This window comes from Pelophylax lessonae, assembly GCF_965119305.1.
Source record: "Pelophylax lessonae genome assembly, chromosome: 8".
Taxonomy (NCBI): domain Eukaryota; kingdom Metazoa; phylum Chordata; class Amphibia; order Anura; family Ranidae; genus Pelophylax; species Pelophylax lessonae.
The window spans coordinates 77,305,192-77,328,994 of NC_138775.1; positions in this window are offsets into that span (position 1 = coordinate 77,305,192).

Sequence of the window (23,803 nt, forward strand, 5' to 3'; positions counted from 1 at the left end):
TCTTATGCTGCTTTCAAAATCCACCTTTAACTGAAACAGAATCATTTCTCTAATTTGCTTAATGGTAATCATATGCTGCTTTCTTATGCTGCTTTCAAAATCCACCTTTAACTGAAACAGAATCATTTCTCTAATTTGCTTAATGGTAATCATATGCTGCTTTCAAAATCCACCTTTAACTGAAACAGAATCATTTCTCTAATTTGCTTAATGGTAATCATATGCTGCTTTCAAAATCCACCTTTAACTGAAACAGAATCATTTCTCTAATTTGCTTAATGGTAATCATATGCTGCTTTCTTATGCTGCTTTCAAAATCCACCTTTAACTGAAACAGAATCATTTCTCTAATTTGCTTAATGGTAATCATATGCTGCTTTCTTATGCTGCTTTCAAAATCCACCTTTAACTGAAACAGAATCATTTCTCTAATTTGCTTAATGGTAATCATATGCTGTTTTCTTATGCTGCTTTCAAAATCTTTTACCTCTGTCCATTGAACACTGATGTTTGTTTTGCTTTCTCTTTCTACCCAAATTATGAGCTGTCCTTATCTTTATTACTCTGCCATTCTGCCCTCTTGCTATTCCTTGTAGTCTGTTTTTGGTGTGAGAAGTTTATTCTGTCAGCCATGTGTCCCTCCTATGCAATCCTAATTGATTAATTGGCAATACCTCCACCCAACTCAGTATAAATGTAAGCCCTTTCTAGGGGATGCACAGGCAGGGGATTGCACAGGCTGGGATTGCATTGGCAACTATTATCTTGGATTAAGTATTACACTTCTGCTCAGCACTTCAGCGAATGCACAAAGCATACAACTGCAAGCCAACAGACTGACTACAGGTGATCTGAGACTCTATACTGCTTTTCCATCTCACATTCAGTTTACATCTCAATCTCACCACCCTGTATTATGCAATCCCTAATTCTACTTCTCATGTTTGCATCCTCTCTCCTAAAACTTTCTCTCCTTCACCCCTCATCTCCGCCCCACAGCTTGTATATATCACCCTCACTCCTATCTTCACCTTTATACTGCACTCATCAACTCCTGCTGATTCTGAACCCACACACCAATAAAATCTACAGGACACTGAGATGTGTCCCCCCTCATAAATCATACTCTCATATCACCTCCCTCACCCTTTTGCTTCTCCTAACCTCTGGAGATATTTCCCCAAATCCTGGACCCCCATCATTTACCTTTGGCAGACATACCCATCACCCCCTATCCTCTGACACCAGCCGAAATCCACACAATCTGGTTTCTATTCCTCTTCTGCCTCAAGCCAACCTCCCCTTCTCCTGTGCCCTCTGGAATGCCCGCTCTGTTTGCAACAAACTCACCTCTGTGCATGACCTATTTATCACAAACTCCTTCAACCTGCTTGCAATTACTGAGACCTGGCTTCAAGACTCTGACTCTCCTTCTCCTGCTGCCCTCTCCCATGGTGGCCTCGTGTGGACTCACTCTCCCAGGCCTAGTGGACGGAAAGGAGGTGGGGTTGGAATTCTGCTTTCCCCTCAAAGCACTTTTCAGGTTCTTCATCCACCGCCTTCTCTGTCTCTCTCCTCATTTGAAGCTCACTGTATTCGTCTATTTTCTCCAGTTTCGTTGAGAATTGCTGTGATCTATCGGCCTCCTGGACCGGTATCAGGCTTCCTTGATGACTTCTCTGCCTAGCTACCCTACTTTCTCTCTTCTGAAATTCCCACAATCATTCTTGGAGACTTCAACATCCCTGTTAATCTTAACACTCCTGCTACTTCTAAACTTTTGAGCTTAACCTCCTCTTTTGACCTAAAACAATGGACACATGCTTCTACTCACTCTAATGGCAACAGCCTTGACCTCATGTTCTCCTACCTATGCACCCCTCACAACCTCTCCAACATTCCATTCCCTCTCTCTGATCACCACCTCATTAGTTTCAGTCTCTCCTTGTCCTCCTCCTTACCTTCCAACTACCAAACAATTACCCGTAGAAACCTTCGCCATCTGAACCCTTCACTTCTTTTTTCTGCTACAGATGGTCTCTTCAACAAAATCTCATCCCTCTCCTGCCCCAACATGGCCACTTCTGTCTACAACAGTTCACTGTCATCTAGCCTGGATGCTTTGGCCCCCCTCACTACACACAGAATCAGGCCCCGACCGCTTCAACCCTGGCAGACAGACAATACCAGAAGCCTCAAAAAACGTAGTTGTGCTCTTGAGCGTCTGTGGCGTAAGACTAAGTCACAGCAAGATTTCAGTCAATATAAATCTGCCCTCCAAAAATACAGTTCCTGCCTCCACACTGCCAAACAGACCTACTTTATCACTCTCATTAACACCCTCTCACACAGTCCCCGTCAACTCTTTTCGACCTTCAACGCTCTACTTCGTCCTCCATTGCCTCCACCCACTAACTTACTCACTGCCCAAGAGATTGCCAATCACTTCAAAAATAAGATCGATACAATTCGTGAAGAGATTTTTACACTAAAGATATCTCCCTCACCTTACACACCTTGTCCTCCTGCACAATCAATACTTCCCTTGTTTAACCCAACTACTGTAGAGGAAGTTACTAAAATTTTTTCTAATGCCCACCTAACTTCCTGCCCCCTGGACCCTGTTCCTTCTCAAATACTACGGTCACCCTCTGACTCTATCCTACACTCTTTAACTCATATCTTCAACCTCTCCCTCTCCACTGGGATCTTCCCCAGCTCTCTAATACATGCGCTAGTAACTCCCATACCAAAGAAAGCCTCGCTAGACCCCTCCAATCTTAATAACTTAAGACCCATCTCCTTACTCCCTTTTGCTTCCAAGCTCCTTGAACGTTTAGTCTACAACCGCCTGAGCAAGCACCTCATTGAGAATAACCTCCTTGATCCCCTTCAGTCTGGATTTCGCCGGCAACACTCCACAGAAACTTCTCTCCTAAAACTTACAAATGACTTACTAACAGCAAAAACCAATGGTCACTACTCGATACTCTTACTCTTGGACCTCTCGGCTGCCTTTGATACTGTTGACCACCCCCTCCTTCTCAAAAAACTCAGTTTGCTCGGTCTCCATGACTGTGCTCTCCACTGGTTCGAATCTTACCTATCTCACCGCACCTTCAGTGTCACTTACAATTCCACTTACTCCTCTGCAACTCCTCTTACTGTTGGGGTCCCCCAAGGTTCTGTCGTTGGACCACTACTATTCTCAATCTATACCTCCTCCCTGGGTCAGCTAATAGCCTCCCATGGTTTCCACTACCATTTCTATGCTGATGACACCCAAATCTACCTCTCTACCCCTCAGCTCACCCCATCAGTCTCCTCCCGCATCACTGATCTACTAACAGACATATCAGCCTGGATGTCTCACCACTTCCTCAAACTGAATCTATCTAAAACCGAGCTCATAATATTTCCTCCTCTACGTGCCCCTTCCCCAGAATTCTCTGTCAAGATCAATGGAATAACTATTAGTCCTTCCACACATGCCAGGGTGCTAGGGGTAACCCTGGACTCTGCACTGTCCTTTCAGGCTCACATCCAATCCCTGTCCAAATCATGCCGCCTTAACCTGCGCAACATCGCTAGAATACGGCCCTTTTTAACCAATGACACCACCAAGCTCTTAATTCACGCCCTGGTTATCTCTCGCCTCGACTATTGCAACTCCCTCCTCATTGGATTACCCTTACATAGATTATCCCCCCTTCAATCCATAATGAATGCAGCTGCAAGACTTATCCACCTTACCAACCGTTCAGTGTCCTCCAACCCTCTCTGCCAATCCCTTCATTGGCTTCCACTCACCCAACGAATAAAATTCAAAGTGCTAACAACAGTTTACCAAGCCATCCCCAACTCTGCCCCCAGCTACATCACTAACCTGATCTCAAAATATCAACCTAGCCGCTCTCTTCGGTCCTCCCAAGACCTCCTGCTTTCTAGCTCCCTTGTCACCTCTTCCCATGCTCGCCTCCAGGATTTCTCCAGAGCTTCTCCCATTCTTTGGAACTCTCTACCCCAATCTGTCCGACTGTCCCCTAATCTATCCATCTTTAGACGATCCCTGAAAACCCTTCTCTTTAAAGAAGCCTACCCGGCTACTAACTAATAACGCTGTTTCTCTTGCTCCATCAGCGCATCCCCCACAGCTATTGCCTTTTGTATCAATTGACCCTCCCTTTTAGATTGTAAGCTCTAATGAGCAGGGCCCTCTGATTCTTTTTGTTCCAAATTGTAGTGTAACTGTAATGTCTGCCCTCATTTTGTTAAGCGCTGCGCAAACTGTTGGCGCTATATAAATCCAGTATAATAATAATAATAATAACCCTGCTATCTGTGAGTAGAATCAAATTCCTGCGCTGCAGTTTATCTATGGCCAGCTGTGGAAGCTTGAACTGTTCCAGCCTGCCTACTTGTGCTACAAACTGTCTTGTGGACCACAGCTGCAAGAATTCAGACTGTTCTAGTCTACAACTTTGTGCTATATGTTTCTGCATGGTCTTCAGCTGTGCGCCCATAGACTGTCCTAGTCTACAACTGCTTGTGCTGTATGTTTCTGCATGGTCTTCAGCTGTGCAGTGCACCTACAGACTGTACTAGTCAAACTGCCCTTATGCTACTGCTTTTTATCGAGTCCTTTGCAAGTTGTGCCTAGCATTTTGGAGTATCCCACATCCCAATACCCTCTTCTGTTACAAGTTTCTTCAGCAATATATTACACAAAGACATCTCCTGGACTGATTTCTGTACCAGATACTATTTTTATCTATTTCTATTGAATGGACTGATGCTGGGTGCATGGTTTTGAAAAAGAACCTTATCTTCAGCGGCTTCCTCAGGGGTAGCGGGACACTGTCCAAATGTCCATTTTACTTATCTGAAGCCACAGTCACATGATGATTCTTCTGGAGGTAACATTTCAAGTGGCTGGGTCCACATTTTTTTATAGGCTCAGAGGTAGGAGAACTCACAAAGGCAGTGAGGGGATCAGTGCTCAAAAATATACAGAGCAGGGAAAATCCCTGGTACCCAGGGAAAAGATGTTAGCTTTGCTAATTGAGAAGATTGTGACAATTGCACTGCAGTGTGGCTTAGGAAGAGGTGCTTGAAATCAAGACTGAGATTAAAGGTAATTGATGCACAATGAACTATTTCAATTTCAATTGTTCGTGGAGTTGGTCTTGAAGTTACATAGGGATAAATTATACCTCTGTCAGGTTTTTATTGTTTGGAAGATGTTGGACCCAAAATTGAATTATTTCCCATTGTGAAGGTGAATCCATACTGTGGAGCACAATAACTCTGGCTAGGCATCTCTTTAACATGAATTATCCTCGGGTAAACAATAGAGGGGCAAAGAGAAGAAAAGCACCACACTAAAGATATAGGAGCCCAAGTATGTTTATTTTTTCACAGAAATCCAAAGAAAAAAAAACAAGAATCCAACATGTTTTGGTGGCCATATACTTTCCCCTTTATCAGGACTTAAATTAATTGTTTAGATTCAATCTTAGTGAGTAATAGAGATTAGCACCCCTTTTAGTGAAACCCCTCCCCTAGGAGGATACTATGAGTGTGGCAAGCTTAGTCACTTATAATCTAGGCCTGGAAGACCTTGGAGTAAAGGTTGATGGGAAGAACTTGCCTACAGAACATTATTATGTAGTGTGGGAGTCCAAGGAAGTCATCCTTTAGGGTAGGCCCCATTGGAGAACCTGTCTAATGGTGCTTTTCCACTGCATGGAACCGAACGGTTCGGCTCCCTTTTGTGCTTTTCCCCTGCTGGTGCCGCATGGTATGGTGTAGGAACGGTTCGGTACGGTACGGTACGGCAACGCTTTTCCACTGCATGGAACCGAATGGTACCGCTCTCAAAAACAGTACCACCTCGATTGTGGTTCCAAGAGGTACCATATATAGGAGAAAAAAATAGTGTTCTATAAAGGGCTCAGGGGGGTTCACTGAACTATAGTGAACACCACATCAATAATAGATAACGGACCACAATGGGTTACCCAGATCTGAATGGTGACCGTTGGCATATAAGCATAAGTATCAAAAAAAGGGGGGAAGGACAAGAGGTTGGGAGACCATGAGAATACAGATAAACCAGTTACTCACTGTCCCAACCGCCAACTAAGGGCACCACAGACATGTATTATGGTTAAAAGATATAAATTTATTAGGCACGTATGCCTTGGATTGCAAATTCAAGACAGAAACAGACAATAAAAGTGGTGAACCATGGTGTCACAGAAACAACAAAAAATTAAAATCAACAATTAGGCACCCATGCATGTAATAACATACCATTCAACCATGAACACTTGGACACTGCGAATACCAGCATACCTTGTAGGCTGGATAATTCGCAAGGTACAGTGTGAGGACCTCAGATGTTGTAGAATACCCCTCTAACGATCATGATAAACGGACCTGGCTGGAATTCCCCAAAATTGTAAACTCAATATAATAAGATATTTCCTGAGGGGAATATTGATAGTGTAAAGGAATTCCAACCTTCCAACTTGCAATGAACTACCGATAAGATTGTCCAAAATTATTACATTGACTGCAGTAGGTGACACCACAAACATTAGAAGGTGTTGAAAGATGTAAGTTTGATGATCTGCGAAGAGTTCAAAATTGAATCATCAAAGCAAGGAGAATCCTTGATATTGGGAACAAATGGAAACCGCAGAGATCACTTGATGGGATTCAAGGTGGGTCTCAAATAGACAGTCAATATGAATGGAGTAGGTAGTTAATGCAGATGAAAACACACCGTCCGTGTAAGCGGATCATTGAGTTACCTTAACACGAACTTCTTGGTATGCCGGTTTGTTGATCATATAGAGAGGGAGGATAGGTAGCGGTATTTTGCGGCACGGTCCCCCAGGTCCGGTTAGTCTGTAGTAGTCACTCAAACCCGTCGGTGTTCTACCCCTCCATGTGGCTGAACCGGCGGCTGCGGAGATTGACTTCCGGGTCAGAGGTATCCTCCCGGTCGTCACTTCCTGTAGAGCCGATCAGCCGGACGCCTTCACGGGGAACAGCCTGGGGAGCGATGAGTATTGGATCCTGTATAGGGGACTCGGTTGTCGCTGGTGCATGGGTGCTCAATGCACAATGCTGGACGCTGACGCGTTTCACCAACCAAGTTGGTTTCCTCTGCACTCCTGTAATCCTCATGGATCACAGGAGTGCAGTTTGTTTTGCACTCTTGTGACCCATTTTTTTAGCTAACAGCAGGCTAAAGCATCACTCAGCCAGTGCAGGCTGGGGAAAGATCCTGACTTTACAGTCGGGATCAACCCAGATGCCTGGACTGGCAGCTGGCTCAGCCACTCAACTGCACTGCTGGGAGACTGAGGTAGCTGCTCCCCCTATTCCCAGCCCATCGCTTCAGTGAGCTGAGAAAGGGCAGAGCCGGTGACTGACAGTCATGGCTCTCTGCTTATAGCGAAGGGGAGAACTGAGCGATCTGCAGTGTTTGATCGCTCAGTTCTCAGTGCATAGGTGGCAGGGAACTGATGCAGCATCTGATGGATGCTGCATCCACCTAGGTGAGAATAAAGGATGGGAACATGTAAGTAAGCAAGATGGTGAAGTTCCTCCAAACTACAGGGTATGGTACCCTATACCTTTCCTGTTGCAGGAGGACATTGGAAGGTGTTCTTGATCAGAATGGCCATTTCTAACAATGAATAAGGGCCCCTTCTAGCAAGAGGTTAAGAGGAGGTTAGATCAACTCTGGTTTCCATAACAGCCTGTGAAGCACGCTTTTGGATGACAAATTTAATCTATAGTTGTTTTTAACTCTCCCTTAACCACTAAGAGTTTAACTAAACCAACAATTTAAACCCTGATGATGAGGAAAACATATAGCCATGGAAACATATTGGTTGAGTGTCTATGTTATCTTTGGAATTCTGTGATGAAATAAATATACTTGCGCTTCTATAAAAAAAATATTGGTCTGGAGGTTGCGTCATTCGAACATGTGTTAAAAATAAAGCTGTATGTATAAAGTGAGAAGTTCTCTATTTTTGTTTAACTTCTATAGCACTTTTCTCCCTGGGGACTTGAAATATGTTCTCAGAATCATCTCAGGTGCGCTCAACTGAACAAATAATTTAACAGCATGTCTTTGGAGTGTGGGGGGAAACCCATGCAAGCACAGGAAGAACATGCAAACTCCATGCAGGAAGAGCTTGGTCAGGATTTAAACCAAGGACCCTGGTGCTGCAAGTTGGAAGTGTTAATACCTAAACTACAGGTCTTCTGTTGTTGAAACGTACCTTTCTTGCACTTTCTTGTTGTTGAATCCTCAACCAAAATTCCCGAGTACATTTAGAATTGGCACAGGTTGGTGTCTACACAGGGCTAGGTATCCTCAATCTATCCCTTCTGGCAGTGCTGGAGCTTAGTAACTGGCCAAATAAGAGCAGAACATTGCCTTGAAGAAGATAAATTCACATACTTCTGCTTACCCCTTACCAGGCTTTCTACTGAGATCCAGCTGGCAAACGGGTCAACAGCAGGACAAAGGTATCAACAACAAAGAGGGTAGGCTAACCAGGCCCTGAATAGGCAAATTACGGCTTTGTTTTAATAACAAACTAGCTTATAGAAGGCTAAGAGCCCATTCAGACTATCGCGACTTGTCAGGCGACTTGTCAGCCTGACAAGTCGCGGTCGGTCACGGTCCATTGAGTAATACAGGACCCGTTCTAATAGGAGCGACACAAGTCGCTCCGACTTAGAAAAAGGGTCCTGTACTAATTGGGGCGACCTGGGAGCGACTTGCATAGACTTCCATTATGTGAAGTCCCTGCAAGTCGCGCCGAAGTCGCGGTGCACAGCGGTGCACGCGACTTCACAGGTCGCCCCCCAAAGTCGGATCGCCTCAGTGTGAACCGGCTCTAAATGGCTAATGTTTTGTGAGCAACGCTTGGCATATTTTCCTTGGGCCAATTTTTGTTATATTTATCATTGTGCTAGAAAAAAAACCCTTGTCTTTGTAATACTTAAAAATATATTTTCCTCCTGTTTTGTGCTGTCAGAGGTGACAATTTCAACGACTGCAACATATCCCTATCTTGTGTTTTTAATATCTAAACAGATAGCATTCTAAAAATGTTAACAGTTCTAGCAAGCATTCTAAATATGTTGAGCAACTGTATGAAGCAAGCAAAAACATCAATCAGAGATAACTAAAAGAACGCCAGAAACAGGTATTTGCTGGTTCTTTGAAAAACGGCTAATTTTCAGAATCGATTAACCCCGTCATCATTTCCAACCCTGGCCCAGGCAACGCTTAGAGGAATGGCTGAGAACAGATTAGGGAGGACCCCGCTGAGCAGTAGCACGTGAAGAGAGAGTGGTTGGAAACACCTTGATACACTGGTTTTGTTACTCATTAGCTAACCTTAAAGAGAAAGGAAGAATGTTCTCATAGGATGTGCTGAATCACGCTGATCATTCGAGTCCTGTGCTGTTCAACAAGTACTTGTTAAAGAACAATCACGCAGGCTTCATTCCAAGTCAAGAAAAAAATGACTTATGAATAGCTGACACTTCAGATTGAAAGAGGGTTGATAGGTGTGATTTTTCATATCAACTGGGAAAAGAAGCTTCTATATTTGTCTAACAAACACAGCTCTTATCATTAAAGTAGAGCTTTCAGCAACTTTACAAGCCATGCACAAATTCCTAACGTGTCATAATACATAACAGTTTTATTTTTCAAAACAGCTTTCGAAGCTGTCCTTGAGTCCATTGACTTTGCCTAGGCTGATATGATGTTGTTGGTCTGCTGCAGAAGGAGGAAGCATTTCCTCTGTCTCCTCTCCCACACTGATCAGACTACAATATTGTAACTCCCCAGAAATTGATGATTCTGTAGCTGGGGCTGATCTGAGATAGACATTTGTGAACACAGCTAAGAACTGCACAGACACTAAGATGTGCATTGCTGGCATATCCAAACCAGCATCTCTCTCTAGGAAGCAGAGGCTGACCTTGGATGAGACGAAGTTCTTCTGATAAGAAAAGCAGATGAAGGCATTGTCAGGAGGATTACAATAATGCTGTGTGAAGTAATAAATACATTGTAGGTACTACACTAAGTATGAATTCACACATAGTGCGGTGACATGCATTTTACTGTATTGTAAAACGCCTGTCACCGAAAGGACACACAGAAAACAATTATTATAAAGCTAAACTCCAGGCAGGTAAAACATTCAAATTCTAACAATCCCCTTTGAGCTACAATGGAACACTATGTTATGTTCCCAATATATGACATTGGAAGGATCACATTCTGCAATCTTGCTTATTATGTCATATCAATACTGCAATACCCTGCCAAATATATATGCTGTTGTATATATGTATTTTTTGTGAATACCAATAACCATGTGTGCAGGGTGTGCATTGCACATGGGTCCAGAGGAAAGGGGGACAAGAAATGGAACAAGTGGCGCAAGCTGTTAGCACTACATAAAACGGTAGTTCATATAATAGCACATGAAGGCTATGATGAAGTCTTAAGGTGAGATGAGGAAACAGTCTGAATGCTCAGGGCCAGCCTGTTAGGGAGCGGAAGCGATCTCCAAACATGCAACAAACAAAAGAGAAAACAGGCGCCTCTCACTGCTGTGACACCCCCCACTTCCTGCCGGACAGGAAGAGGAAGAGAGGAGATGAACACAGACCTACAGTGGTGACTCTAAGCCCCCAGCCTCCACATGGACACCGGAAGGAACCATCTTGTCTGCCTATACTTACCTTTATGTAAGTTTTTACTATTTGTTTGCCATATTAAATTGCAGTCTTAACTCAGAGGCGCCTGTTTTCTCTTTTGTTTGTTCCAGAGGAAAGGGGGGCCTACTACACACTGACACATACTGCACACATGAATTACATAAAACAGATCTACATCCAAAATTTCCCTGAGCTCCAAATGGGTAAAGTACTGTCTCTAGGCATCAGGAGCTTTGGAGCTTTTTTTCCATCACACATGCAGGCGGCGGCAGCCAATTTACCAACACTATGATAGTTCTGGCTGCCGCCGCCCACAGTCCCTCTCCTTCTCATACCCCCAGACCTAACCTCTCCTCCTCAGACCCCCCTCTGGTTTCAGGCACCCCCAGACCTCCTTTCTCCTTTTTAGACCCCCTCTCCTCCTCAGGCCTCTCCACTCCTCCTCAGACCCCACTGACCCCCTCTCCCCCTCAGACACCCCTCTCCTTCTCAAACCCCCCAGACCTCCTCTCTTCTCATCAGACTCCCCCTCTCCTCCACAGACACCCCTTCTTGTCCTCAGACCTCTCCCCTTCTCCTGAGACCCCCCCCCCCAGACCTCCCCTCTCCTCCTCAAACCCCCAGACCTCCCCTCTATCCTCTTCAAACACCCCAAACCTCCACTCTCTCCTCCTCAGACTCCCTAGACCCCCTCTCCTCCTCAGACCCTCACCTCTTTATAGACTCTCACAGAACACCCTCTCCTCCATAGGCACCCCCAGATCTCCCTCTTATCCTCAGACCCCCCAGACTTTCCCACTCTACTCTTTAGACCCCCCCAGACTTACCTCTCCTCCTTTGGCCCCCCAGACCTCCCCTCTCTCCTCCTCAGACCCGCCAGTCCTCCCCTCTCTCCTCCTCAGACCCCCTCAGACTGCCCTCTCCTCTTTAGTGACCCCCCCGACCTCTCCTTCTCAGACACCCTAGACCTCCCCTCTCCTCCTCAGACCCCCCAGACCTCTTCTATTCTCCTCAGACCCCCTCTCCTACTCAGACACCCCCTCTCTCTCTCTCTCTCTGGCCCCCCAGGCATCCCCTCTCCTCCTAAAACCCCATTATCGCACTCTCCTCCTCAGGCCCCCCTCTCTCTTTCTGACACCCCCAGACCTCTACTCTACTCCTAAGAACCCCCGCCAGGACCCACCCTCTCCTTCTCAGACATCCCTCCTCCTCCTCAGTCCCCATAGACCCCCTCTCCCCCTCAGACACCCCCTCTCCTTCTGAGCCCCCCCCCCAGACCTCCCCTCTCCTCCTCAGACCATTCAGACACCCATCTCCTCCTCAGACCTCTCCCCTCCTCAATGAGACCCCCAGACCTCTCCTCTCCTCTTCAGACTCCCCCCCGCAAGACCTCCCCTCACCTCCTCAGACCCCAGAACCCCTCTCCTCCTCAGATCTCCAGACACCCCCTCTCCTCCTCAGACCCTACAGACACCCCTTCTCCTCCTCACACCTCCCCCTTTCCCCTCAGACCCCACAGACCCCCCTTTTCTATCTCAGATCCCCCCAGACCTCGCCTCTCCTTCTCAGACCCCCTAAACATCCCCCCTCCTCTTCAGACCCAAAATTTACCTTTCCTCCTCAGACTACTAGACCTCCCCTCTCTCCTCCTCAGACCCCCAGAGCTCCCCCTCCTCCTCAGAGCCCCGAGACCTCTCCCCTTTTTGGACCCCCTGCCCTCCTCAGACTCACCCAAATCCCCAAACCTCCCTCTCCTCTTTAGACCCCCCAAGACAAAGGACCTCCCCTTTTTACTCCTTAGACCCTCCCCGCGACCACTCTCTCCTTCTCAGACACCCTCAGACCTCCATACTCTCCTCCTGAAACCCCCTGACCTCACCTCTCTCCTTCTGTGACCCCCCCCCCCCCCAGACCTCCCCTCAATACACCTCAGATCCCCAGATTCCCCCCTCATGCACTCAAGAATGCCTCTCCCTACACTATCTACCCACCGCCATACACTCCGCACTCCTTTCCCTGCACTAACTACAGAGGTACATAGATGAATATAGGAGAGATCATGGATGTACAGGATGGTATATAGGAGAGGAATATGGATGTACAGGATGATATACAAAAGAGGAACATTGATGAATATAGGTGAGGTAAATTGATGTACAGGATGTACAGAGAGGTATATGGATGTACTGAATGGTATATAAGAGAGGTATATGGATGTACAGGATGGTATATAAGAGAGGTATATGGATGAATAGGATGATATATAAGAGAGATATATAGATGTACAGGACGGTATATACAGTATATGGTAGGACAAATACCCCCTCATTCTGCACTGTATATTCCATATTTAATATGACCACATTTTGCACTTTGTAAGTCATCTCAGACTGTATTTAACCACACCTCCTTTAAGCCATGCCCAATATCTAGCACAATTTATTTAATGCCCACTTTTAGCCATGGCGCACTTTCTGTGCCGCATTTTAATTTTTCTCAGTGCCTAGGGCCCACTGTTGATCTTGCACACGGCCCACTGATTTCTTGATATGTGCCTGGTTAGGGACCTAAGGCTCCATTCACACCTGGGCGTTTTCAGCTCCAAAAACGCTCAAAAGAAACGCTTCCAAAACGCCCAACAAGTAAAACCCCATTCATTTAAATGGCCCCTGTTCACATCTGAGCGTTTTGCAAAACGCCTGTAGCTGAAAAAAGTACATGAGCTTCTTTTTGGGCTGATTACCAGCGTTTTTGATAGATGTCAATGAAAAACGCCTGAATAAATCGCGGTAAAATCGCGGTAAAAATCGCGGTAAAAATCGCGGTAAAATCGCGGTAAAAACCGCTACGCTCAAGTGTGAATGCAGCCTTAGAGTGTAGGCTCCTTGAGGGCAGGGACTAATGTGGATGTATAATATATACTGTATGTAAATAGCTGTGTAAATGGTTGGTTTTATTTAAGTTCCTGTAATGAAAAAAAAAAAGATATGTATGATTTCAGTACTTCAGAATCCCAGACTAAAAACAACAAGCAAAACAAAATAATTCCCATATAATTTGTCTGGGTTAGTGCTGTAGAACGTAATGTAATGTAGACTTTTCTATATGTAAAGTATCTCGCAAAAGTGAGTACACCCCTCACATTTTTTGTAAATATTTTATTTTATCTTTTCATGTGATAAAACTGAAGAATTTACACTTTGCTACAATGTAAAGTAGTGGGTGTACAGCTTGTATAACAGTGTAAATTCACTGTCTCCTCAAAAAAAACTCAACACACAGCCAATAATGTCTAAACCGCTGGCAACAAATGTGACTATACCCCTAAGTGAAAATGTCCAAAAAGGGCCCAATTAGCCATTTTCCCTCCCCGGTGTCATGTGACTCGTTAGTGTTACAAGATCTCAGTTGTGAATGGGGAGCAGGTGTGTTAAATTTAGTGTTATCACTCTCACTCTCTCATATTGGTCACTGGAAGTTCAACATGGCACCTCATGGCAAAGAACTCTCTGAGGATCAAAAAAAAAAAAGAATTGTTGCTCAACATAAAGATGGCCTGGGTTATATGAAGATTGTCAAGACTCTGAAACTGAGCTGCAGCACGGTGGCCAAGACCATACAGTGGTTTAACAGGACAGGTTCCACTCAGAACAGGCCTCACCATGGTCGACCAAAGAAGTCGAATGCACATGCTCAGCATCATATCCAGAGGTTGTCTTTGGGAAAGAGATGTATGAGTGCTGTCAGCATTGCTGCAGAGGTTAAAGGGGTGGAGGGTCAGTCTGTCAGTGCTCAGCCTCAGACCATACGCCGCCCACTGCATCAAATTGGTCTGCATGACTGTCGTCCCAGAAGGAAGCCTCTTCTAAAGATGATGCACAAGAAAGCCTGGAAACACTTTGCTGAAGACAAGCAGACTAAGGACATGGATTACTGAAATCATGTCCTGTGGTCTGATGAGACCAAGATAAACTTATTTGGTTCAGATGGTGTCAAGCATGTGTGGCAGCAACCAGATAAGGAGTACAAAGACAAGTGTGTCATGCCTACAGTCAAGCATGGTCTTGGTAGTGTCATGGTCTGGGGCTGCATGAGTGCTGCTGGCACTGGGGAGCTATAGTTCATTGAGGCATTGAGGGAACCATGAATGCCAACATGTACTATGACATACTGAAGCAGTGCATGATCCCCTCCCTTTGGAGACTGAGCTGCAGGGCAGTATTCCGACAATATAATGACCCCAAACACAACTCCAAGATGACCATTACCTTGCTAAAGAAGCTGAGGGTAAAGGTGATGGACTGACCAAGCATATCTCTTGATCTAAACCCTACTGAGCATCTGTTGGGCATCCTCAAATGGAAGGTGGAGGAGCGCAAGGTCTCTAACATCCACCAGCTCCATGATATCGTCATAGAGAAGTGGAAGAGGACTCCAGTGGCAACTTGTAAAGCTCTGGTGAACTCGATGCACAATAGGGTTATGGCAGTGCTGGAAAATACTGGTGGCCACACAAAATATTGACACTTTGGGCCCACTTGGGGTGTACTCACTTTTGTTGTCAGCTGTTTAGACATTAATAGCTGTGTGTTGAGTTATTTTGAGGGGACAGCAAATTGACACTGTTATACAAGCTGTACACTCACTACTTTACATTGTAGCAAAGTGTAATTTCTTTGGTGTCACATGAAAAGATATAATAAAATATTTGCAAAAATGTGAGGGGTGTACTCACTTTTGTGAGATACTGTGTATAACAGAATCAAAAGAAGGATAGCCAAGCAACTGACATTTTAAGAAAGATAGGTAAAACATATATATTTCTCACAACAGATTTTCTTGCCTCTTGCAGAATTGAAAAAAATCTTTGACTTGAAATCTCTTTCTCTTTTTTTAAACATCTATTAAAACATAACGTGATATTCTCCCTGGGTTCATGAGGAGGCCACGGATAATAATCAGTGTTATTTTTATGATTAAATACTACCTTTTTGATTGTTCACATTATTGACAGTATTTTAAGAAATCTATTGGTGTATAAATAAAGATATCTTTAAATAACTAAACCACTACAATGTGAGACAGGCTCACCCAGTTACAGGTGATCATCATACAGCATGAAATGACTTCAAATTTGAAAAGGACTATCAGAAATGGATAAGGCAAGTCTTGTAAATACATGGATTTCATTGGCATGCTAAAAACATATTGGTATAAAATAAAGCTGTTTTTAAAATATGGTGTACGCCTTCAATGTCTCCTTTCATAAGTCTGATGTTATTTTGATTGGAATTAATTGCAGAATTTTGAATTCAGGGGCGTTTAGTCCTATAAAATGTAATCTAGTACTATCTAAAGAGTAGAACAGTTTGGATGGTTTAAAGTAGCGCGTTTATTGTTGTAAACACAGCTGACCGTTCTTCTCTCTGGAATGATCACAGAGCTCCTTCTATATAGGATCACAGGTCTCATTCCATAAGCCCCGCCCCCATACAGTTAAAATCACTCCCCTAGGCTCACATTCAACCCATTGATCCCCCACAGTGTTAACCCCTTCCCTGCCAGTGTCATTATTATGGTAACAGTGCATATTGTTAGCACTGATTACTGTAGTAATGTCACTGGTCCCCCCAAAAGTGTCAAAAATGTTAGTTAGGGGTCCGATCTGTCCGCCGAAATGTCGCAGTTCCGCAAAAAATCTCAGAACGCCGCCATTACTAGTAAAAAAATAAACAATAAAAGTGACATAAATCTTTTCCATAGTTAGTAAACGTGATAACTTTTGCGCAAACCAATCAAAATACGTTTATTGCGATTTTTTTATACCAAAAATATGTAGCAGAAAACAAATTGGCCTAAAATGTTAAAGAAATTTTGATTTTTTTAATTTTTTTTGGGGGGGGGAATGTTATGTAGCAGAAAGTAAAAAAAAATATATATTTTTTCAGAATTGTCGTTTTTTTTTTCGTTTATAGCGCAAAAAATAAAAATCACACAGGTGATCAAATACCACCAAAAGAAAGCTCTCTTTGTGAGAAAAAGAGGACATTAATTTTATTTGGGTACAGCATCGCACAACTGTGTAATTGTCTGTTAAAGTAACGTAGGGCCAAATTACAAAATATGGGCTAGTCATTAAGGGTGAAAATCTTCCGGTCCAGAAGTGGTTAAAGAGGAAGTAAACCCTCCTCTGACACTTGTACCTATAGGTAAGCCTATATTAAGGCTTACCTATAGGTACTGTAAATATCTCCTAGACTTGCACCGTTTAGGAGATATTTACATTTGATGCAGCCAGTGACGTCACTGACGCATGCGCTCTGAAGGAACGGCCGATCATGCCGTTCCTTCAGAGCCCTGTGCCGTGACCGTGCTCCGGGAGTGACGTCACCGCGGCTCCGGCCAATCAGATGGCCGGATGCCACGATGCCACGATGCCGGAAGACGGGCGACTGTACAGTCGCCCGTCATAGAGGTAAGAGAGCGGCACGGCGGGGGCTCGTTCTAAGGTAAGTATTTGATAATGAGCTAGTATGCGATGCATACTAGCTCATTATGTCTTTCTCTTTCAGGATGTAAAAAAAAAAAAAAAAATGTTTCTCGGTTTACAACCTCTTTAAGTATTGCGGATGCACTTCCTGTATTATTGGCTGTTCTTTACTATTAGAGTTTCATTCATGTGAGAAGAAAAGCTATCACTACCAGCACTCCGACTTGCGGCTCTCTTACACACAAACTGTCTTGTTGTTATTCTCAGGGGATGATATATTTTGCATACTTACATTGCATACAATAGTTCAGGCTACTGCAGTGATTTACAGCATCCACTGAGGCATGGTACACACTATTCCGGTCAGAGCCGCTGTACTAACGACCCCATGCTAGTACAGTGATCAGTGATCTCCCCCGCTGAACTGTTGTGTTTTGACAGGGGGACCCCCCCCCCCCCCGCCATGCAAGAACACTGATCAGAACTCTCACCCAATGATATAATATAAATTGTCATCATATAACAGTATGATGACAGTATGTAAAATAAAATATTAATAATAGTAATTAATAGTAATTTGTTTCAATTTTTTTGTGTTGTTTTTATAACATTTTTTTTTCTTTTTCTATTTTTACGATTTTTTTTTTTTTTTAACACACTGTAACCAGAGCAATACAGTTTTGCCATAGTAACATTGTACTATTCTGGGGAAGAGATCAGGATATTATTTTTTTTTTTACATTATGATTGCTTATTGAGTGACTGAATTTCACTGGTATAACCACCATTTTTACTGAATGAAATTATTTCATTCAGTGTGTATTTTTATGATTAGCTGTGATTGGCCACAGCTAATCACATGGTAGAGATGGGCTGTGGTTGGCCCTGTCCATACCATGTGATCACTGTAACCAATCACAGCTAGCAACACAATGGTACACAGTAAATGGCATTAATAAAAGAATGTTGGTCAGCAGCTGCAGCATTGGGAACATGTTATATCTTCCACCCTAAAAACGGGTGCAACATGTAACCAAAGGAACTTATCCTTTAAGAGATACATTAGCATTGGTTACACGTAATGGATTTCTCACTTCTGGTCTGCTCATGCGTGATGACGTCATCTGGCCACGCCTCTGATGCATTTTGTCACACTTCTGCTACTTTCTCAAAGGGAAGATCTGGCTGGCACAATCAAAGTCAATATTATTATTGGTGATATATACACAAATTTATTGAAGACACAAGGTTGTTTGGGACTTTTATTGGTTAAATATATTAGCATGAACATTTGAATTTTCCATGTGGTTAACATCCTTTAAAAGTGTATCTATACCCAAAACCTTTTTTAGTTTTGGATGGAGTCCGAAATGGTTAGAACACAGTCTCAGATTTTATTAGTATACAGGGCTTTGTTAGAGAGATTTTCCCCCACATCCTATTTTGGGGGCAGCATTTCACCAAACAGGAAGTGAGGAAAAATCTGAAACAGAAAATAAAAAAAATAAAAAGCTGGCAGAAGTTCTAGCATTTCACTATTTTACTTTAAAAAAAAAAAACATTTTTAATGATCCATTGATCTGATATATTTTTCCTACACTTCTTTTTTATAGTTAAGCCACCTTGTAGACACTTCTATGCTGCCTATTGCTTACATGTATTGTAAAACTATTTCACTTTACAAAACTGACATTTTCACTTCTTATGTTGAACCAAGTATTTACTTTTTACACAGACTTTTTTTCTGTCAATTAATGACATAATGTTCCTAACAGCTTTCCAGCAATGTAACTCATTGGACTTCAGACCACCCCAAAATGGCCACAGCATTTCTCCTCTATGGCAGGAGTGCCCAACCTTTTGAAGAGTGAGAGCCACTTAAGCAACTTGGTAACCGGTCGCGGGCCATGATGAGCAGAGCAGGTGGATGACAGATCTGTGTCAACTCTGCATATGCAGAGCGGACACAGACACAGCCCACTCTACTTTATGGGCCCTCTGTTCCATCCAATCCATGGAAATGAAATGGGAAGGATTCCCTTGGGTTCTTTTTAACCACTTTACCACCGGAGGATTTTCCTGCTAAAAGACCAGGGGTTATTTTGCGATTTTTTACTGCGTGACTTTAACGGACAATCGCGCGGTCGTGCGACGCTGTACCTAAACGAATTTCACGTCCTTTTTTTCCCACAAACAGAGCTTTCTTTTGGTGGTATTTGATCACCTGCGCGATTTTTTGATCACGCGCTATAAACAAAAAAAGAGCGTAATTTTTGCAAAAACAACAATATTTTTCACTTTTTTTTATATGAAATTCCCCCCAAAAAAAATGTAAAAATCAAAATTTTTTAAAATTTTCGGCCAATTTGTTTTACGCTACCTATGTTTGGTAAAAAAAATCGCAAAAAGCGTATTTTGATTGGTTTGCGCAAAAGTTATCGCGTTTACTAACAAAGGGAAAGATTTTTGTCATTTTTGGTGTTTTTTTTTTTAACGAGTAATGGCGGCGATCTGCGATTTTTTTTGCGGTACTGCGACATTGCGGCGGACAGATCGGACCCTTGACTGACATTTTTGACACTTTTGGGGGTACCAGTGACATTACTGCAGTAATCAGTGCTATATATATGCACTGTTACTGCAAAAATGACACTGGCAGGGAAGGGGTTAACAGTATTGGACAGGGAGGGGTTAAGTGTGTCCTAGGGGCGTGATTCTAACTGTGCAGGGACAGGTCTACTAGTGTAAAAACAAAGATCAACAGTTCTACATAGTAGAACTGTTTGATCTTCACTTTTACACAGGGAGAACTGACAGGCGGCTTGTTTACACAAGCCGCTCTGTCTTTCTCCCGCTGTACCGGCGATCGTAGTGTGACCGGCGGACATCGGGTCCGCCAGTCACACTCCCGCACTCCTCCGTGAACGAGCCGAGGCGGGCGCGCGCCTCAGCGGGCGCGCGCCCGCCCGCTATTGGCTCTGGAAGGAGTGACAGGCGAGCGATGTAGACCTACGTCACTCTGCCTGGCCGGGGCCGACTGCCGCAGTAAATATACTGTGCGCAGTCGGCAAGCGGTTAAGCGGATCAGATTGGAGGTAGGCGAGTGTAAATGGACACAAGTCAGTCTACATCTGCCGCTCCATGGAGCGGTGAATAGAGGATCCAATTGAGCCAGACCAATCATGTGAAAGGGGCTTAGCTAAGGCTGCTTTTTCACAGAGGCACTGCAGTCTACCTGCACCGCGAATGCAGAGCAGTGCAGTTGTGGCTTTCCTGTGGGTTAGCTGCACTGTACCATAGACATCTATTACTGTATATCCTGCAGGTGTGGGACACTTTCTGAAAGTGCACCAAACCCACAGGTGATAACAGAAGTCTATGGCACAGTGCATGTAACTTGCAGGTGCACTGCGCTGCACCTGCAGATCTGTTTGAAGGCAGCCCAGTAACCACTGCAGTACAATAAACTTACCATTAAAGCGAAGTTCCACCCTGGGAAAGTTTTTTTTAATAAAAATACCCCTGGGACAGTCAGGGCTAGTGCATTCCACAATGGATAGCCTGTGAACTGTCCCGGGTTGCACTTACCTTTTAGGACAAATACTTACCTTGAAAATGTATTGTCCAGCGCTGCCATCTCAGGTGTGGGCAGTTTGAAGCCAGCGCGATCCTCTTCTGCGTCCTCTTCCATCTTCTTTGGTCCCACGATGCACTGCACCGGCCCCACCGTCACTTCCGGTGCCGCAGCGTCATCCCTGCACAGCTTCTGGGCATGCCCAGAAGCTGTTTAGCAAGGTATGACGGCGCCTGCACCGGAACTGACGTTGGGGCCGGTGCAGGCGCATTGATTCCTAGGAGCGATGACGTTCAGCTCACAGGAATCATTGCAAGCCAGGAAGTGACGAATCGCCGTGGCCGCCGAGGTGAGGAAGAGGAAGTAAGGTAAGTATATTGTCTTCTAAACAAGGTAAGTAAAAAAAAAAAAAAATGTGCGATTATCCATTTGTTTTTCAGGTGACCCGGAGCAAGAAGATGGAGGTAAGTATAATTTTAGGGTGGAACTCCACTTTAAGCCCCTTTCACACTTGTAGGACCTGAAAGTCACGCAATTTTGACACGACTTGAAGCAATGCCTGTGTAATCTTGAGGTCTATGGACCTTAAGTCACATTAAAGTCAGTGCAGGGACTACTTTGAAGTTGCTGAGACTTGAAGTCGCACAGATATGAATAGTACTCATTGAAAATCATGGGGTACGACTTGTTGTGTGACTTTGCAGTCCCAAGTCACAGGAAAAGTCGCACGGGGCGAAAGGGGCCTTAATAACAGTCTTCCATTCAGGTATCGCCAGCTGTTGCTGTCCCAGGCGCTATACAGGAAGCATCGGCTTATGCAGCTCTGCTCCACAGCTTCCTCTACTGCCAGCTTTATTCACAACACTCAACAATGCTCGCAATCTGGGCTTGCCAACCCTCCATCCCAGAGCAGGAGGGCACGGGCCACATCAGAGGGCTCCACAGGCTAAATGTGGCCACTAGTTGGGCACCCCTGCTCTATGAGATAGCTATAGAAGGGAGGGGCATATGTGCTAGCCTGGAGTATAGTCTGGGAAGGTGGGTGAGATATGGTGGAAGAGAATAGCTTAGAGAGACTTCAGGGGGACATTGAGAAGATTCTACCTGTTTCTTCTGTCTAAGAGGACCAAGGAGACCTGACTGCTGCATTGTAAGTGCCACATGGTTCCTGCAAATCCCTCAGGTTTCTTTAATTCTATTACTCTGCTATAACATGGAACTGCCATATCTCCAAATATTTGTACATCTCATCAGACGCTAGTGTAATAAAGTGCATTTCATAGTCAAAGAAAGACTTCAGCTACATACAGGCGCTATATATTTACAGCCAATTGCCTTCAATATTGCTTGCTAGATAAAGTAAACTGTCTGAGAGAGACTTTTGTTAAGGCTGGGTTCACAGTAGTGTGAATTAGATAAGGGTTTCCAATTCTCATGTATTTTAAACAGAAAACTATCTTTTGATAGATTTTTTCTCCAAAAGCATTTTATTAAATTAAATTTGATAAAAAATAAAAAAAATCTGATAAAAAAAAGCAGATTTTTTATTTTTTTAAATAATCGATTTTTATCCACCCTGCATAAAGTGTATCTAAACACCAAGCATAAAAATGTAATAGATTACAGCTTACCATTCTTCAGATGTGGTAGCCACATTAGTTTTTACTTTTCATGCAAAGAGCGTTTTCAGCAATTACAGAAAATGCTTGTAAATGTTGCCAGAAATGCAGTGTCTATGAGCTAAATAATAAAAATGTTATTTTTCTTCTGTTAACTACTGGTTCCATCAATCCACTATGTAAGGAAGATGAACAAAGAAGGACACGTTTGAAGTTCAGACAGTATGACATTCATAGCTTTCTCCATAGAGGCAGTGGAGAACAAGTCAATGTGATGGGAAATGTGTTATTCGCAGGTTACCAGATTAATATAGGAGGAAAAAAAATGAATGCAGCAATTACATCTGACTGTAAGCTGCAATATATAAAATTTTAGTTTTTGGGTTTAGATATGCTTTAACCCTAATTCATTATTCTTTCCTTCCCTTGTTCCTTTATCAGTGTCTGATGCCAGCTCTGAGCAATGGTTTCAACAGGTTATGCAGCCAACTCTTTCAAGTGGTGTCAGGCAATCTGGTGTAAAAGATTCAAGGGATACCTCAAGGGCCTTTTTGTTGTGTCAACAAGGTAAGGTGACCGTGATATACTCCCCTTACAGAGAGAAGCATATTATATACATGGTTTGTAGGTTTTGCTTTACTTACCGTATATACTCGAGTATAAGCTGACTTTTTCAGCATGTTTTTTTTATGCTGAAAAAGCCCCCCTCGGCTTATACTCGAGTCATGGTCTCACTTACCTTTTAAAAATGGCGCCGCCCGGCGCCAACATGTCACCACGCATGCGCCATCTGCTCGGGAATAGCCGAACGTGTACGGGCTTTCCCGAGCATCGGCGGCGCATGCGCGGTGACGTGTTGGCGCCGGGAGGCACAATTTTTAAAAGGTAGGTGAGACCGTGATTTGAGTACATTTTTAAATGTAAGGCACTTCACTGACAGGTAAGTGAGACTCCTACGCAGCCCCTGCATTTCCTCTTCCAGTGCTGCGGGCATAGTACAGGACATTCTCCTATACCATGCCCACAGCACTGCATCTTATGTACCATGCCTGTACCATCTGTGCCATGCCTGTACCATCTCTTGTGCCATGCCTGTACCATCTCCTGTGCCATGCCTGTACCATCTCCTGTACCATCAATTGTGTCATGCCTGTACCATCTCCTGTGCCATGCCTGTACCATCTCTGGTACCATGCTTGTACCATTACCTGTGCCATGCCTGTACCATCACCTGTGCCATGCCCGTACCATCACCTATGCCATGCCTGAACCATCTCCTGAGCCATGCCTGTACCATCTCCTGTGCCATGCCTGTACCATCTCCTGTACCATGCCCACAGCCCT